This window comes from Mustela nigripes, chromosome 4 (genome assembly GCF_022355385.1).
Source record: "Mustela nigripes isolate SB6536 chromosome 4, MUSNIG.SB6536, whole genome shotgun sequence".
Lineage (NCBI taxonomy): Eukaryota > Metazoa > Chordata > Mammalia > Carnivora > Mustelidae > Mustela > Mustela nigripes.
Window position 1 is genome coordinate 171,363,180 of NC_081560.1, and position 4,884 is coordinate 171,368,063.

Here is a 4,884-nt window from a genome sequence, read left to right on the forward strand (position 1 = left end):
TGTTCCTCCTAGAGGAGGAAAAAAGGGGTCTTTCCAGATCTGCCACTTGTGGGGTCCCTGCTCAAAGAGCAGTGGTTAGACTGTGCCTTGGATCATGGTTTACGGTAACCCCAAGCTGAGAGCTCACTCCTCCACTCCATCTCTATAGTCAGCTTCCTCTCTCAATAACTGGCAGTTCTGCCACACTCAGACCCCCCCAGTCTTTCTGTGCCCCCCCCCCCCGAGATGACACTGTCCCTGTGAGGGCTCCACCCTTGCTTAGCCTCTGGAGTGACGTCCCTCAGTGGAGAAGACTTCTGAAAGTTCTGATTTTGTGCTCCATTGCTCCAATGCTTATCAGGAGCTTGCCCCTCCCCCTGCAGTCTATCTTCCCATCACTTTGGATTCTCTTCTCCACAAGTCCTACCTTCCAAAAAGTGGTTGATTTTCTGTTCGTAGAATTGCTTCTCTTCTCCTCTTCTATCTCCTGTTGAGTTTATAGGTATTTGGAATGGTTTGATAACTATCTAGCTGAACTCCTGGAACCTAAGTGTCAGACACTTAACTGACTGTACAACCCTGGCACTTGGAGCTGTCTTTCTAAAATGAATCTGGAAACATAACCACTGTTCTTTATTACTTTTCATCTGAAAGCACCCTGAGATTCTTAGAATGGAGAATCTCAGGACCTGCCACAAAAAGAAATTAACTTCACCATGTGCCCTGCATGGATGGCTATTAATATTCACTGATCCCTATTTATACACACAAGAGATTTTCTCTCATAAATCAGTCATCAAAAAATAAGAAGTTTTCACAGCAAATTAGTGTCAAGGTTGCAAAGAAGCAGTAGGACTCTAATAGCTGAGATCTGAACTATCAAAATTAGAAATTATTGCTACTTTGCAATGCTTTTTTGTTTCTTTTCAGCAACCTGTTTTCACTGCAGGGAAAACTAATGCTTGTCCCATACTTATGTTTTAATTGTTTGGTTTTTTTTTTTCAGGGTGTATCAGTTGCTTTACATACTTTCTTTCTTTTCTTTTCTTTCTTTTTTTTTTTTTTACAATTTGAAATGCTTTATTTTTGTGTGTGTCCTTTGTGTCCTTGTTATTAACAAGGCTATTTAATAAAGTTAGGATTCCAGTGAAAGGAAGTTTTCATGAAAGCCTTCAGGATCAGTTGTATGTCATATAGCGGGGAGTAGCAGTGAATTTGGCGTAAGACTTAATTGACCTTATTTACAGCCTCCAAGAAATCCTTCTCGGTAGCAATTTTTCGCCATGCTCTGATGGCAAACATTCCGGCTTCTGTGCAGACGCTTCTAATCTTCGCACTAGTGCTATTTGGACACAGTTGCACTAACAATTCAAATCTGATACCTCTTTTGACACTCATTGAATGAGCATGAATCTTAAAAATGTGAGTCCGACCCTCTAGATCAGGTAAGCTGAATTCAATCTTTCTGTCCAGTCTCCCTGGCCTCATGAGTGCTGGATCCAGGGTGTCTGGTCTGTTAGTGGCCATCATCACTTTAATGTTACCTCGAGGATCAAAACCGTCCAGCTGATTGATCAGTTCCAGCATTGTTCTCTGCACTTCGTTGTCTCCTCCAGCACCATCATCAAAACGAGCCCCTCCAATAGCATCAATTTCATCAAAGAAGATGAGGCAAGCTTTTTTTGTTCTGGCCATTTCAAAGAGCTCACAAACCATTCGAGCCCCCTCACCGACGTACTTCTGTACAAGTTCAGATCCAATAACTCGAATGAAGCAAGCATCAATCCTGTTAGCAACTGCCCAAGCACAGAGGGTCTTGCCTGTACCAGGTGGACCAAAGAGCAGCACACCCTTGGGAAGCTCAATGCCAAGGTTAACAAATCTTTCTGGATGAAGTAATGGGGTTTCAACTACTTCTCGAAGTTTCTCAATCTGTTCCTTACAGCCACCCACATCACTGTAAGTGACATCAGGTTTTTCTTCCACCTGCATTATGGTGACTGTTGGGTCAATCTTGGGAGGCAGCGGAATGTGAATCTGATACTTATTTCTGTCCACCCCAACTCTCATCCCTTCTTCAATGTCGGTAGGTGCTACCTGATCACTGAGGTCCACCACAAACTTGGCAAACTGCTTCACATTGATAATGTACTTTGGGTCCTCCGAGTCAGCATTGATTATCTTCGTACACCTTGCAACCTGCAAAGGCTGTTCACTCTGCAGTGTTTGCTTATCTGCAGCCAAATCCCAGAGTGCTGGTGGGGCCAGGCCAGTATCAGACTCTTTAATACCAGTGAGCTCATTAATTTTCTTGAGAAGCTGTTGAATGTCATCTTCAACCTGCTTTATCTGCCTAGAGTAAGTGCTTTGACCGTAAGTTTTCAGCAAGGCAATATCCCCCTCATCCAGAGCTCGGATAGGCTTGTCATCCTTCTCCTCCTCTTTGGTTTTCCGCTGATCGGCACCGAGGTAATCCGGCATTTTCGTTGTTCTGAGGGCCTCAACTGCTCAGTGATTCGCTTTACATACTTTCCATTACTCTCAGAGTAATCATGAAATCTAAGTAATAATATTTACATTTTGGGAAAATGTGTAACTGGGGCTTATAAAGATCAAAGCACATCTTAAAGTTCATCCTCTTTATAATGGTAGAGTCAGGATGCAAAGCAAAATTGACACTCCCAAACCTCCATATTTCCTTTTGGCCTAGTAAAGATTGGTGACCCCCCACTTAGTATGGAAATCTGAATTCATATTGGGATAACAAAGAATGGCTATTGGGGGGAGGTGGAGCTGAGCAGTGAGATGTTCAGGTGGAGATTGTGGAGCAGAGGGATGGAAATAAGGCCCAAAAGCTGAATGAGGAAGGTCTACTTACATCCCCGAGGCTGACTCCAGCAATGCCCTGGGGAAGAAATTTTTGACCTTATGCAGCACTGCTCATTCCAGACACTCCTTTGTGTTTCTCTGTTCTTTTGTTCTCTATCTTCAGTGGCTTGAGTTATCACAACAAAATGAGGATGGATGTCATCATAGGAAAATTGTGCCGGACAGAGTTAGACAAGGTAGACTGACTTATGACTATTGAGGTAAGGTAAGAGAGACTGAACTCAAGTTCACTGAAACAAGGTAAAGGGTTTTTCAGTACTAAGGCAAACTAGTAGAAAAATACTGGCCGATATTGGAGAGAAGGTTGGGATTAGAACATCTGGTTTTGTTAAATGGTGCTCATCAATGTTAGGTTCCTATTTTCCCAGATACTGGGAGATAAGGACCCTATCTTCCTTGATGATAACATTTGAAAGAGATAATTACCAGGTCACTGAGAAATATATATATAGAAAGCTGGGCAGAGACTGGGAGAAGATTTAAATCTCACAGGGACGCAGAGAGAATTTATAGTTTCAAGTTTTCTAAAGAAAGTGCTTTGAGAACAGAGAGATCAAGGGCTTACTGTCAAGAAGAAACCTGTCTCAAGTTTCCTTAAGCTGAGGAGAACATTAAGGTTAGCATGACCAATTTATTTGAGCACAACACTGTTCTTCTCTTGAAGATTGGAAGGAAAGATGATAGCAAAGAGGAATTCTATTTTAAATAGCTACATGAAGATACAGCTTATTGAACTGAAAGTAGATGTCACTAGGAAACCAAAGTGGGGTGGGGGGGTGGGTAGAGAGAGGTAGAAAAAGAAAGGACTGAGTTTATTGTTGGTAATAACATGAGAAACTATCTACTGTTTTAAAATAACTGCTTGAAATAATTTGATAGAATAATTGTAATAATAATAATAACTGGTAGAGCGTTATAAAATGAATAAGGAGCTCTGTCAGGGAAGAGACAGATAGCTAGTTGTTCCCGTCTTGAGAGATGAGAGTATCCGTATTGTAACCAAAGTCCCAGGATGTACTGAACACTCTGAGATGCACTGTAGGAAGGACTCAGCTCTTAGCACATCATGGATTCTCAAGATGTAACTGTTGTATGTATCTTGTCACTCCCTTGTAGTATAACTAACTGCCTGGCTAGTTCTGCCAGCCACTTAACATTATTTGGGTCAACTTCAACCATTTCAGTCACATGCAGATGTCTGGGGTGAAAACTGATTTCACATTAGCTAGAATAAGATGTAATTAGCAAAGTAAATCTCCTATAAATAAAGTAGTACACAATCAAAAGAAAGGACATCCATTATCTTAACAATTCCCACCAAGTAAATAGGATTATGACCCCATGCTTATTAGATTTGGAGTCCGTGAGTCAGGAGCCCCCTTCTACCTCATTAAAGGGAGTGGTACAGGAGAATGCAAGCATAAATACTGATGACTTGCACAAAGGGCATATTAGCTTGGTGCTGGTTATCTGAGTTCATTTAGTATATTTATCTTGGGTTGCTCACAAGCATGCCTAGACAAGAGCAACAGTGAAAGAAATTTATTTTGAAGACTAAAGAAGCACTGTCCAGGGATTTAGTAAATGAGAGAGGGACCAGATGACATTTAGTAAAGGATATTGTCTCCTGAGTAGGGATTAAGAAGCAGACCCTGAGATGGGGATGCTTGTGAAAGTGTTTTATTATAATGTATTTCCAGGGAAAGAGCAAAGCATATCAACCACAAAAATCCTTTAAGATGTAGGCAAGTGGACAAGAAAGGGAACAAAACTAAGTTATTTGTGTGATTCTCATCTGTCCTTGTCCTTGGCTGTGCCCAGTCTCTCACTTTTCTGTTCCATCTTTACCTTCATTATTACATCCTTATATGACAAGTATTTTTTTGTATTCATGTTTCTGTGAATATGCACATTCTCACAGGAAATATACATAATAATATTGGGTCATTAAAATGTTTAGGATACTTGTAAACATCTAAAAATCTCCTATCACTGGGTGGCAACTTGAATTGCTTT

The 4,884-nt window shown here is 41.1% G+C and overlaps 1 pseudogene; it reads right to left on the reverse strand.

The window, feature by feature from the left end:
• Window positions 1-1,091: 1,091 nt before the first annotated feature.
• Window positions 1,092-2,490, reverse strand: LOC132015386 (26S proteasome regulatory subunit 7-like; annotated as a pseudogene).
• Between the last annotated feature and the right edge of the window lie 2,394 nt (window positions 2,491-4,884).